At 49.0% G+C, this 14427-nt stretch overlaps 1 long non-coding RNA gene across 2 annotated transcripts in view; it reads right to left on the reverse strand.

The window, feature by feature from the left end:
* Nucleotides 1-14427, reverse strand: part of LOC130284371 (uncharacterized) — a 58500-nt gene that overhangs the window by 28499 nt on the left and 15574 nt on the right. For both annotated transcript variants that reach the window (XR_008847004.1, XR_008847003.1), the window contains exon 3: nucleotides 2442-2532. This is a non-coding gene — a long non-coding RNA (uncharacterized LOC130284371). The remainder of the gene's footprint in view (nucleotides 1-2441; nucleotides 2533-14427) is intronic.

Genomic DNA, 14427 nt, shown 5'->3' on the forward strand with positions numbered 1-14427 from the left:
ACTACATGATGATGTGTTTCCCTCTTTATGCACTGAAGCTGGCACGTTCCCTGAGTTTTTCCAGTAAGATGGTGCACCACCACATTATGGGTGTCAGGTCCGAGCATTCCTAGACGAACAGTTTCCTGGAAAGTGGATTGGTTGTCGTGGGCCAGTTGAATGGCCCCCAAGGTCTCCCGATCTGACCCCCTTAGACTTTTATCTTTGGGGTCATCTGAAAGCAATTGTCTATGTTGTGAAGATACGAGATGTGCAGCACCTGAAACTATAGATACTGGAAGCCTGTGCTAGCATTTCTCCTGCGGTGTTGCTATCAGTGTGTGAAGAGTGGGAGAAGAGGGTTGCATTGACAATCCAACACAATGGGCAGCACATTGAACACATTTTATAAGTGGTCAGAAACTTGTAAATAACTCATGAAAGAATAAAGTTACGTTAAAACCAAGCACATCATTGTTTTTCTTGTGAAATTCCCAATAAGTTTGACGTGTCACATGACCCTCTTCCTATTGAAAAAACTAAAGTTGGATTCAAAATGGTCGACTTCAAAATGGCCGCCATGGTCACCACCCATCTTGAAAAGTTTCCCCCCTCACATATACTAATGTGCCACAAACAGCAGGAAGTTAATATCACCAACCATTCCCATTTTATTAAGGTGTATCCATATAAATGGCCCACCCTGTACTACTACTACTGCTACTGCGGCTGCTACTACTACTGCTGCTACTACTACTACTACTACTGCTGCTGCTACTACTATTGCTGCTGCTACTACTACTACTATTACTACTCCTACTACTACTACTGCTGCTACTACTACTGCTACTACTACTGCTACTACTATTACTACTACTACTTCTACTGCTGCTGCTGCTACCACTACTACTACTTGCCCTACACAGTGGTGCATATCCTGTCTTGTCCATCATGTTCCATACTGTACTACTAGTACTACACAACCACACATCTCTTGCTTTGTCCATCATGTTCTATACTTTCTATACTGTACTGCTGCTACTATAACTAAGACTACTACTAGCCCTACACAACCACACATTTCCTGTACTGTCATCATGTAGAGGAGGATTTTGGTTACTATGGGCCTTGAGCTGTTCATAAAGTGTAGTTCCCCTTTCTAGCCCACAAAATGATGCTAATGCATTTCAAGGAGGTTACTGGATTAACTCCATTTTGTGAACCAAATGTATGGACTAAACAACACTTCCGCACTTACAGGTTTGTAATGTGCCAGCCCTCTTGCTATTGTATCTGTATTGGTGCCCGGAGCTCGGAGAGCCACTCCGCTGGCTTGATTAGCCTAGATTCTAATGAAAATCAGTATTCTCCAGCAGCCTGTACATTAGAAAAACAATGCTTCTTTATTTATATCATATAAATATGGACCATTTTGTCCTTCAGCTATTTTTCCATGGAACCACTTAAAGGGTACCTCTCATCAAAAAAACTTTTGATATATTATAGATTAGTGTATGCAGAATAACTTTACAATTGCATGTTATTAAAAAAATATGCTTCTTTCTATTTCATTTTCCACTTTGAAGAAATGACCACTAGGGGTCTCCCTACCAGTCCTGACAGCAAGCATTTCAGACTCATGCTGGAGTCCTAAACACTACGAGCTGCCAGTCTGCTTTGTTCACAAAGGAGAACACTCAGAGCTGCCAGCCTGCTTTGTTCACAGCCTGTTTGGCTGTGAACAAAGCAGGCTGGCAGCTCTGAGTGTTTAGGACTCCAGCATGAGTCAGAAATGCTTGCTGACAGGTCTGATCGGGAAAAATACAATAGAAAGAAGCATATTTTTCATTAACATGCCATTGGAAAGTTATTCAACATTCATTAATCTAAAATATATCAAAAGTTTATTTGATGAGAGGTACCCTTTAAGGATACTTGGTTTAATCACAATGGTAACTATAAACGAATTCACCAACGGTGTCTGACATGTTCATATATTATCAGAACAGAAAAATTTCAATCTAGTACAACTAATAAAGAATACATAATACAAAATTACATTAACTGTAATACTAAAAATGTAGTATATCTAGCCACCTGTAGTAGTTGCCAAAAAAAATAGGTAGGGTGCACATCCAATTAATTAAAAACATGCTTCAGGAAACATATCTCAGGTATAAAAATTCAAAATATCAATGCTAGAGAAAGATATTGGATTTTCATGTTAACTAACCATCAGCCAGTTTGTCTGAATTTACGCCATGATCTCATCTTACCATACAAACAAAAACATTCTTTGTGGGCACCCTAATGGTTTTGTGCTTTCAACAGAGTGATTCTTCATGAACTTGCAACCCCCCATATATTAGTCACATAAACACATATAATACAAAGAATAACTACAGTCCCTACATACATATAAAATAAAAATAAAAAATACAAATGAAAAAATGATGACCTACCAGATCCATGACGCACCGAGATTTTCTGTAGTGTGTATTGTGTACTTGAAATTAATTTTAAGTTATTTCTATTGTGGGTATATCATTTTATCTGTTATTTAAAAAAAAGTCATATCGGGGTATAAATGTTTTTCAATCCAAGAAAAATATATTTGATTCAATATGACTTTAACTTGAAATGCTCTCGAATGGGTATACAAATAATAGTGTTAACACTTATACATATAAAAGATCACTATCTACATGGCTTTACTTGGAATTTTAGTATCAACAATAATAAGAGTCATGTTCACACTGCATGAGATAGACCTTGGCAGTTACTTGCCACTTTTATAGTATAAAATATTGCAATAGAGATAACAACAGTAACATCTTATCCAACTAGCTAAATATTAAAACATAAAGCAAAGTGATGCATATCAGCTGAGTACCGATTCACACAGAGCGGTTCCGTTCATTAATACACGCGGACAGCAAGGTGTTAATACTCCAGGTGATATGTGTCTGGTAATGAGTAAGGAGGGTCTGCATGTTACACGAACCCATCTATTTGTTTTGAATGTGTATCTCTCACTATTGTATGTATACATGATTAAGGCCAATGGACAGGCCGAAACGCGTCGGGACTAACGTTTAATCTGCACTGCTGTAATGACCATGTTTTTCTACTATACTGGCTGCTGGAGAACATGTTTTTACCTCAATGTATGGACTGTATGCCTCTATTTAGGTGGAATCATATATAAAACTCATTGGAATGTTATAAAGATTGTGCCCAAGATATTTTTGTTGGCTAAGTTTCCTAGATTCCCCTCACGTAGCCTTAGAGATAAATAAATTAAACAGAATAGTGCAATACTGTATTTATAGGTGTCAGAGCCTCAGGCTATGATAAATGCAGCCGTGGGTTAATAAAAAAAATCCATAAGAACTACATATATAGCTACAAGAAAACAGAGATATTAGACAAATCACTACACATGGTAATACTTTACACCTCTAAATAATAGCCATTAAGTTGCCAAATAACACAAAATGTTATCACCATACATATTACTGTATGTAATATTGTTACTGAACATCCAATATATCAAGACAAATAGTACTCCCTATTTTACTTCCCCAAACCAGGGGTGTTGCTAGGTCTCCAAAAGATCTGGGGCATGGGCCATGGGCGTGGCTGAGGGGGGCGGGGAGCCACAAAAAAGAGGGGTCAAGGGGCTGGGCCACTTAATATTGCATGACTATACAAAATTTTGCTCCACGCTGTTACGCCGAGCGCTCCGGGTCCCCGCTCCTCCCCGGAGCGCTCGCTACACTCTCGCTCCCGCAGCGCCCCGGTCAGATCCACTGACCGGGTGCGCTGCGATTCCGCCTCCGGCCGGGATGCGATTCGCGATGCGGGTGGCGCCCGCTCGCGATGCGCACCCCGGCTCCCGTACCTGACTCGCTCTCCGTCGGTCCTGTCCCGGCGCGCGCGGCCCCGCTCCCTAGGACGCGCGCGCGCCGGGTCTCTGCGATTTAAAGGGCCACTGCGCCGCTGATTGGCGCAGTGGTTCTAATCAGTGTGTTCACCTGTGCACTCCCTATGTATACCTCACTTCCCCTGCACTCCCTCGCCGGATCTTGTTGCCATTGTGCCAGTGAAAGCGTTCCCTTGTGTGTTCCTAGCCTGTGTTCCAGACCTCCTGCCGTTGCCCCTGACTACGATCCTTGCTGCCTGCCCCGACCTTCTGCTACGTCCGACCTTGCTTCTGTCTACTCCCTTGTACCGCGCCTTTCTTCAGCAGTCAGAGAGGTTGAGCCGTTGCTAGTGGATACGACCTGGTCACTACCGCCGCAGCAAGACCATCCCGCTTTGCGGCGGGCTCTGGTGAATACCAGTAGTGACTTAGAACCGGTCCACTAGCACGGTCCACGCCAATCCCTCTCTGGCACAGAGGATCCACCTCCTGCCAGCCGGCATCGTGACAGTAGATCCGGCCATGGATCCCGCTGAAGTTCCTCTGCCAGTTGTCGCCGACCTCACCACGGTGGTCGCCCAGCAGTCACAACAGATAGCGCAACAAGGCCACCAGCTGTCTCAACTGACCGTGATGCTACAGCAGCTACTACCACAGCTTCAGCAAACATCTCCTCCGCCAGCTCCTGCACCTCCTCCGCAGCGAGTGGCCGCCTCAGGCCTACGACTATCCTTGCCGGATAAATTTGATGGGGACTCTAAGTTTTGCCGTGGCTTTCTTTCACAATGTTCCCTGCACTTGGAGATGATGTCGGACCAGTTTCCTACTGAAAGGTCTAAGGTGGCTTTCGTAGTCAGCCTTCTGTCTGGAAAAGCTCTGCCATGGGCCACACCGCTCTGGGACCGCAATGACCCCGTCACTGCCTCTGTACACTCCTTCTTCTCGGAAATTCGAAGTGTCTTTGAGGAACCTGCCCGAGCCTCTTCTGCTGAGACTGCCCTGCTGAACCTGGTCCAGGGTAATTCTTCCGTTGGCGAGTACGCTGTGCAATTCCGTACTCTTGCTTCAGAACTTTCCTGGAATAATGAGGCCCTCTGTGCGACCTTTAAAAAAGGCCTATCCAGCAACATTAAAGCTGTTCTGGTCGCACGAGAAATTCCTGCTAACCTACATGAACTCATTCATCTAGCCACTCGCATTGACATGCGTTTTTCCGAAAGGCGTCAGGAGCTCCGCCAGGATATGGACTTTGTTCGCACGAGGCGTTTTTTCTCCCCGGCTCCTCTCTCCTCTGGTCCTCTGCAATCCGTTCCTGTGCCTCCCGCCGTGGAGGCTATGCAAGTTGACCGGTCTCGCCTGACACCTCAAGAGAGGACACGACGCCGCATGGAGAATCTCTGCCTGTACTGTGCCGGTACCGAACACTTCCTCAAGGATTGTCCTATCCGTCCTCCCCGCCTGGAAAGACGTACGCTGACTCCGCACAAAGGTGAAACAGTCCTTGATGTCAACTCTGCTTCTCCACGTCTTACTGTGCCTGTGCGGATATCTGCCTCTACCTTCACCTTCTCCACTAAGGCCTTCTTGGACTCCGGATCTGCAGGAAACTTTATTTTGGCCTCTCTCATCAACAGGTTCAACATCCCAGTGACCAGTCTCGCCAGACCTCTCTACATCAATTGCGTTAACAATGAAAGATTGGACTGTGCCGTGCGTTACCGCACGGAACCCCTCCTAATGTGCATCGGACCTCACCACGAAAAAATTGAGTTTTTGGTCCTCTCCAATTGCACTTCCGAAATTCTCCTTGGACTACCCTGGCTTCAACACCATTCCCCAACCCTGGATTGGTCCACAGGGGAGATCAAGAGTTGGGGTCCCTCTTGTTTCAAGGACTGCCTTAAACCGGTTACCAGTACTCCTTGCCGTGACCCTGTGGTTCCCCCTGTAACCGGTCTCCCTAAGGCCTATATGGACTTTGCGGATGTTTTTTGCAAAAAACAAGCTGAGACTCTACCTCCTCACAGGCCTTATGACTGTCCTATTGACCTCCTCCCGGGCACTACTCCACCCCGGGGCAGAATTTATCCTCTCTCTGCCCCAGAGACTCTTGCTATGTCTGAGTACATCCAGGAAAATTTAAAAAAGGGCTTTATCCGCAAATCCTCCTCTCCTGCCGGAGCCGGATTTTTCTTTGTGTCCAAAAAAAGATGGCTCCCTACGTCCTTGCATTGACTACCGCGGTCTTAATAAAATCACGGTAAAGAACCGCTACCCTCTACCTCTCATCTCTGAACTCTTTGATCGCCTCCAAGGTGCCCACATCTTTACCAAACTGGACTTAAGAGGTGCTTATAATCTCATCCGCATCAGAGAGGGGGATGAATGGAAAACGGCATTTAACACTAGAGATGGACACTTTGAGTATCTGGTCATGCCCTTTGGCCTGTGCAACGCCCCTGCCGTCTTCCAAGACTTTGTTAATGAAATTTTTCGTGATCTCTTATATTCCTGTGTTGTTGTGTATCTGGACGATATCCTGATTTTTTCTGCCAACCTAGAAGAACACCGCCAGCATGTCCGCATGGTTCTTCAGAGACTTCGTGACAATCAACTTTATGCCAAAATGGAGAAATGTCTGTTTGAATGTCAATCTCTTCCTTTCCTAGGATACTTGGTCTCTGGCCAGGGACTACAAATGGATCCAGACAAACTCTCTGCCGTCTTAGATTGGCCACGCCCCTCCGGACTCCGTGCTATCCAACGTTTTTTGGGGTTCGCCAATTATTACAGACAATTTATTCCACATTTTTCCACCATTGTGGCTCCTATCGTGGCTTTAACCAAAAAGAATGCCAATCCTAAGTCATGGCCTCCTCAAGCGGAAGACGCCTTTAAACAGCTCAAGTCTGCCTTTTCTTCAGCTCCCGTGCTCTCCAGACCTGACCCATCTAAACCCTTCCTATTGGAGGTTGATGCCTCCTCAGTAGGAGCTGGAGCGGTCCTTCTACAAAAAAATTCTTCCGGGCATGCTGTTACTTGTGGTTTTTTTTCTAAGACCTTCTCTCCGGCGGAGAGGAACTACTCCATCGGGGATCGAGAGCTACTAGCCATTAAATTAGCACTTGAGGAATGGAGGCATCTGCTGGAGGGATCAAGATTTCCAGTTATTATTTACACCGATCACAAGAACCTCTTGTTACGCCGAGCGCTCTGGGTCCCCGCTCCTCCCCGGAGCGCTCGCTTCTCTCTCGCTACCGCAGCGCTCCGGGCAGCTCCACTGACCCGGTGCGCTGCGATACCGTCTCCAGCCGGGATGCGATTCGCGATGCGGGTAGCGCCCGCTCGCGATGCGCACCCCGGCTCCCGTACCTGACTCGCTCTCCGTCTGTCCTGTCCCGGCGCGCGCGGCCCCGCTCCCTAGGGCGCGCGCGCGCCGGGTCTCTGCGATTTAAAGGGCCACTGCGCCGCTGATTGGCGCAGTGGTTCCAATTAGTGTGTTCACCTGTGCACTCCCTATTTATACCTCACTTCCCCTTCACTCCCTCGCCGGATCTTGTTGCCATTGTGCCAGTGAAAGCGTTTCCTTGTGTGTTCCTAGCCTGTGTTCCAGACCTCCTGCCGTTGCCCCTGACTACGATCCTTGCTGCCTGCCCCGACCTTCTGCTACGTCCGACCTTGCTTCTGTCTACTCCCTTGTACCGCGCCTATCTTCAGCAGTCAGAGAGGTTGAGCCGTTGCTAGTGGATACGACCTGGTCACTACCGCCGCAGCAAGACCATCCCGCTTTGCGGCGGGCTCTGGTGAATACCAGTAGTGACTTAGAACCGATCCACTAGCACGGTCCACGCCAATCCCTCTCTGGCACAGAGGATCCACTACCTGCCAGCCGGCATCGTGACAGTAGATCCGGCCATGGATCCCGCTGAAGTTCCTCTGCCAGTTGTCGCCGACCTCACCACGGTGGTCGCCCAGCAGTCACAACAGATAGCGCAACAAGGCCAACAGCTGTCTCAACTGACCGTGATGCTACAGCAGCTACTACCACAGCTTCAGCAATCATCTCCTCCGCCAGCTCCTGCACCTCCTCCGCAGCGAGTGGCCGCTTCTGGTCTACGACTATCCTTGCCGGATAAATTTGATGGGGACTCTAAATTCTGCCGTGGCTTTCTTTCCCAATGTTCCCTGCACTTGGAGATGATGTCGGACCAGTTTCCTACTGAAAGGTCTAAGGTGGCTTTCGTAGTCAGCCTTCTGTCTGGAAAAGCTCTGTCATGGGCCACACCGCTCTGGGACCGCAATGACCCCGTCACTGCCTCTATACACTCCTTCTTCTCGGAAATTCGAAGTGTCTTTGAGGAACCTGCCCGAGCCTCTTCTGCTGAGACTGCCCTGTTGAACCTGGTCCAGGGTAATTCTTCCGTTGGCGAGTACGCCGTACAATTCCGTACTCTTGCTTCAGAATTATCCTGGAATAATGAGGCCCTCTGCACGACCTTTAAAAAAGGCCTATCCAGCAACATTAAAGATGTTCTGGCCGCACAAGAAATCCCTGCTAACCTACATGAACTCATCCATCTTGCCACTCGCATTGACATGCGTTTTTCCGAAAGGCGTCAGGAGCTCCGCCAGGATATGGACTTTGTTCGCACAAGGCGTTTTTTCTCCCCGGCTCCTCTCTCCTCTGGTCCCCTGCAATCCGTTCCTGTGCCTCCCGCCGTGGAGGCTATGCAGGTCGACCGGTCTCGCCTGACACCTCAAGAGAGGACACGACGCCGCATGGAGAATCTCTGCCTGTACTGTGCCGGTACCGAACACTTCCTGAAGGATTGTCCTATCCGTCCTCCCCGCCTGGAAAGACGTACGCTGACTCCGCACAAAGGTGTGACAGTCCTTGATGTCTACTCTGCTTCTCCACGTCTTACTGTGCCTGTGCGGATATCTGCCTCTGCCTTATCCTTCTCTACTATGGCCTTCTTGGATTCCGGATCTGCAGGAAATTTTATTTTGGCCTCTCTCGTCAACAGGTTCAACATCCCAGTGACCAGTCTCGCCAGACCCCTCTACATCAATTGTGTAAACAATGAAAGATTGGACTGTACCATACGTTTCCGCACGGAGCCCCTTCTAATGTGCATCGGACCTCATCACAAGAAGATTGAATTTTTGGTCCTCCCCAATTGCACTTCCGAAATCCTCCTTGGACTACCCTGGCTTCAACTCCATTCCCCAACCCTGGATTGGTCCACTGGGGAGATCAAGAGTTGGGGTCCCTCTTGTTTCAAGGACTGCCTAAAACCGGTTCCCAGTACCCCTTGCCGTGACTCTGTGGTTCCTCCTGTAACCGGTCTCCCTAAGGCCTATATGGACTTTGCGGATGTTTTTTGCAAAAAACAAGCTGAGACTCTACCTCCTCACAGGCCTTATGATTGTCCTATTGACCTCCTCCCGGGCACTACTCCACCCCGGGGCAGAATCTATCCTCTGTCCGCCCCAGAGACTCTTGCTATGTCGGAGTACATCCAGGAAAATTTAAAAAAAGGCTTTATCCGTAAATCCTCCTCTCCTGCCGGAGCCGGATTTTTCTTTGTGTCCAAAAAAGATGGCTCTCTACGTCCTTGCATTGACTACCGCGGTCTTAATAAAATCACGGTAAAGAACCGCTACCCCCTACCCCTCATCTCTGAACTCTTTGATCGCCTCCAAGGTGCCCACATCTTTACCAAACTGGACTTAAGAGGTGCTTATAATCTCATCCGCATCAGAGAGGGGGATGAATGGAAAACGGCATTTAACACTAGAGATGGACACTTTGAGTATCTGGTCATGCCCTTTGGCCTGTGCAACGCCCCTGCCGTCTTCCAAGACTTTGTTAATGAAATTTTCCGTGATCTCTTATACTCCTGTGTTGTTGTATATCTGGACGATATCCTGATTTTTTCTGCCAATCTAGAAGAACACCGCCAGCATGTCCGTATGGTTCTTCAGAGGCTTCGTGACAATCAACTTTATGCCAAGATAGAGAAATGTCTGTTTGAATGCCAATCTCTTCCTTTCCTAGGATACTTGGTCTCTGGCCAGGGACTACAAATGGATCCAGACAAACTCTCTGCCGTCTTAGATTGGCCACGCCCCTCCGGACTCCGTGCTATCCAACGTTTTTTGGGGTTCGCCAATTATTACAGGCAATTTATTCCACATTTTTCTACCGTTGTGGCCCCTATCGTGGCTTTAACCAAAAAAAATGCCAATCCCAAGTCTTGGCCTCCTCAAGCGGAAGACGCCTTTAAACGGCTCAAGTCTGCCTTTTCTTCGGCTCCCGTGCTCTCCAGACCTGACCCTTCTAAACCCTTCCTATTGGAGGTTGATGCCTCCTCTGTAGGAGCTGGAGCGGTCCTTCTACAAAAAAATTCTTCCGGGCATGCTGTTACTTGTGGTTTTTTTTCTAGGACCTTCTCTCCGGCGGAGAGAAACTACTCCATCGGGGATCGAGAGCTTCTAGCCATTAAATTAGCACTTGAGGAATGGAGGCATCTGCTGGAGGGATCAAGATTTCCAGTTATTATTTACACCGATCACAAGAACCTCTCCTATCTCCGGTCTGCCCAACGGCTGAATCCTCGCCAGGCCAGGTGGTCTCTGTTCTTTGCCCGATTTAATTTTGAAATTCACTTTCGGCCTGCCGATAAGAACATTAGGGCCGATGCTCTCTCTCGTTCCTCGGATGCCTCGGAAGTTGAACTCTCTCCGCAACACATCATTCCTCCTGACTGCCTGATTTCCACTTCTCCAGCCTCCATCAGGCAAACTCCTCCAGGGAAGACCTTCGTCTCTCCACGCCAACGCCTCGGAATCCTCAAATGGGGTCACTCCTCCCATCTCGCAGGTCATGTAGGCATCAAGAAATCTGTGCAACTCATCTCTCGCTTCTATTGGTGGCCGACTCTGGAGACGGATGTCGTGGACTTTGTGCGAGCCTGCACTGTCTGTGCCCGGGATAAGACTCCTCGCCAGAAGCCCGCTGGTTTTCTTCATCCTCTGCCTGTCCCCGAACAGCCTTGGTCTCTGATTGGTATGGATTTTATTACAGACCTACCCCCATCCCGTGGCAACACTGTTGTTTGGGTGGTCGTTGATCGATTTTCCAAGATGGCACATTTTATTCCTCTTCCTGGTCTTCCTTCAGCGCCTCAGTTGACAAAACAATTTTTGTACACATTTTTCGTCTTCACGGTTTGCCCACGCAGATCGTCTCGGATAGAGGCGTCCAATTCGTGTCAAAATTCTGGAGGGCTCTCTGTAAACAACTCAAGATTAAATTAAACTTTTCTTCTGCATATCATCCTCAATCCAATGGACAAGTGGAAAGAATTAACCAGGTCTTGGGTGATTATTTACGACATTTTGTTTCCTCCCGCCAGGATGATTGGGCAGATCTTCTACCATGGGCCGAATTCTCGTATAACTTTAGAGTCTCTGAATCTTCCTCCAAATCCCCATTTTTCGTGGTGTACGGCCGTCACCCTCTTCCCCCCCTCCCTACTCCCTTGCCCTCTGGTTTGCCCGCTGTAGATGAAGTGACTCGTGATCTTTCCATCATATGGAAAGAGACCCAAGATTCTCTTTTACAGGCTTCATCTCGCATGAAAAAGTTTGCCGATAAGAAAAGAAGAGCTCCCCCCATTTTTGCTCCCGGAGACAAGGTATGGCTCTCCGCTAAATATGTCCGCTTTCGTGTCCCCAGTTACAAACTGGGTCCACGCTATCTTGGTCCTTTCAAAGTCTTGTGCCAAATTAATCCTGTCTCTTACAAACTTCTTCTTCCTCCTTCTCTCCGTATTCCTAATGCCTTTCATGTCTCTCTTCTTAAACCACTCATCATCAACCGTTTCTCTCCCAAGTTAGTTTCTCCCACTCCTGTCTCCGGTTCTTCTGACGTCTTCTCAGTGAAAGAGATACTGGCCTCCAAGACGGTCAGAGGGAAAAAGTTCTTTTTGGTGGATTGGGAGGGCTGTGGACCTGAAGAGAGATCCTGGGAACCTGAGGACAACATCCTAGACAAAAGTCTGCTCCTCAGGTTCTCAGGCTCTAAGAAGAGGGGGAGACCCAAGGGGGGGGGTACTGTTACGCCGAGCGCTCCGGGTCCCCGCTCCTCCCCGGAGCGCTCGCTTCTCTCTCGCTACCGCAGCGCTCCGGGCAGCTCCACTGACCCGGTGCGCTGCGATACCGTTTCCAGCCGGGATGCGATTCGCGATGCGGGTAGCGCCCGCTCGCGATGCGCACCCCGGCTCCCGTACCTGACTCGCTCTCCGTCTGTCCTGTCCCGGCGCGCGTGGCCCCGCTCCCTAGGGCGCGCGCGCGCCGGGTCTCTGCGATTTAAAGGGCCACTGCGCCGCTGATTGGCGCAGTGGTTCCAATTAGTGTGTTCACCTGTGCACTCCCTATTTATACCTCACTTCCCCTTCACTCCCTCGCCGGATCTTGTTGCCATTGTGCCAGTGAAAGCGTTTCCTTGTGTGTTCCTAGCCTGTGTTCCAGACCTCCTGCCGTTGCCCCTGACTACGATCCTTGCTGCCTGCCCCGACCTTCTGCTACGTCCGACCTTGCTTCTGTCTACTCCCTTGTACCGCGCCTATCTTCAGCAGTCAGAGAGGTTGAGCCGTTGCTAGTGGATACGACCTGGTCACTACCGCCGCAGCAAGACCATCCCGCTTTGCGGCGGGCTCTGGTGAAAACCAGTAGTGACTTAGAACCGATCCACTAGCACGGTCCACGCCAATCCCTCTTTGGCACAGAGGATCCACTACCTGCCAGCCGGCATCGTGACACCTCTCCTATCTCCAGTCTGCCCAACGGCTGAATCCTCGCCAGGCCAGGTGGTCTCTGTTCTTTGCCCGATTTAATTTTGAAATTCACTTTCGGCCTGCCGATAAGAACATTAGGGCCGATGCTCTCTCTCGTTCCTCGGATGCCTCGGAAGTAGAGCTCTCTCCGCAACACATCATTCCTCCTGACTGCCTGATCTCCACTTCTACAGCCTCCATCAGGCAAACTCCTCCAGGGAAGACCTTCGTCTCTCCACGCCAACGCCTCGGAATCCTCAAATGGGGTCATTCCTCCCATCTCGCAGGTCATGCGGGCATCAAGAAATCCGTACAACTCATCTCTCGTTTCTATTGGTGGCCGACTCTGGAGACGGATGTTGTGGATTTTGTGCGAGCCTGCACTGTCTGTGCCCGGGATAAGACTCCTCGCCAGAAGCCCGCTGGTCTTCTTCATCCTCTGCCTGTTCCCGAACAGCCTTGGTCTCTGATTGGTATGGACTTTATTACAAACTTACCCTCATCCCGTGGCAACACTGTTGTTTGGGTGGTCGTTGATCGATTCTCCAAGATGGCACATTTCATCCCTCTTCCTGGTCTTCCTTCAGCGCCTCAGTTGGCAAAACAATTTTTTGTACACATTTTTCGTCTTCACGGGTTGCCCACGCAGATCGTCTCGGATAGAGGCGTCCAATTCGTGTCAAAATTCTGGAGGGCTCTCTGTAAACAACTCAAGATTAAATTAAACTTTTCTTCTGCCTATCATCCTCAATCCAATGGGCAAGTAGAAAGAATTAACCAGGTCCTGGGTGATTATTTACGGCATTTTGTTTCCTCCCGCCAGGATGACTGGGCAGATCTTCTACCATGGGCCGAATTCTCATATAACTTCAGAGTCTCTGAATCTTCCTCCAAATCCCCATTTTTCGTGGTGTACGGCCGCCGTCACCCTCTTCCCCCCCTCCCTACTCCCTTGCCCTCTGGTTTGCCCGCTGTGGATGAAATATCTCGTGATCTTTCCACCATATGGAAAGAGACCCAAAATTCTCTCTTACAGGCTTCATCACGCATGAAGAAGTTTGCTGATAAGAAAAGAAGAGCTCCCCCCATTTTTTCTCCCGGAGACAAGGTATGGCTCTCCGCTAAATATGTCCGCTTCCGTGTTCCCAGCTACAAATTGGGACCACGCTATCTTGGTCCTTTCAAAATTTTGTGCCAGATTAATCCTGTCTCTTATAAACTTCTTCTCCCTCCTTCTCTTCGTATTCCTAATGCCTTTCACGTTTCTCTTCTTAAACCACTCATCATCAACCGTTTCTCTCCTAAACTTATCTCTCCCACTCCTGTCTCCGGTTCTTCAGACTTCTTTCCTGTAAAGGAGATACTGGCCTCCAAAAAGGTCAGAGGAAAAACCTTCTTTTTGGTTGACTGGGAGGGCTGTGGTCCTGAAGAGAGATCCTGGGAACCTGAGGACAATATCCTAGATAAAAATCTGGTCCTCAGGTTCTCAGGCTCCAAGAAGAGGGGGAGACCCAAGGGGGGGGGGCACTGTTACGCCGAGCGCTCCGGGTCCCCGCTCCTCCCCGGAGCGCTCGCTACACTCTCGCTCCCGCAGCGCCCCGGTCAGATCCACTGACCGGGTGCGCTGCGATTCCGCCTCCAGCCGGGATGCGATTCGCGATGCGGGTGGCGCCCGCTCGC

This window comes from Hyla sarda, chromosome 8 (genome assembly GCF_029499605.1).
Source record: "Hyla sarda isolate aHylSar1 chromosome 8, aHylSar1.hap1, whole genome shotgun sequence".
Lineage (NCBI taxonomy): Eukaryota > Metazoa > Chordata > Amphibia > Anura > Hylidae > Hyla > Hyla sarda.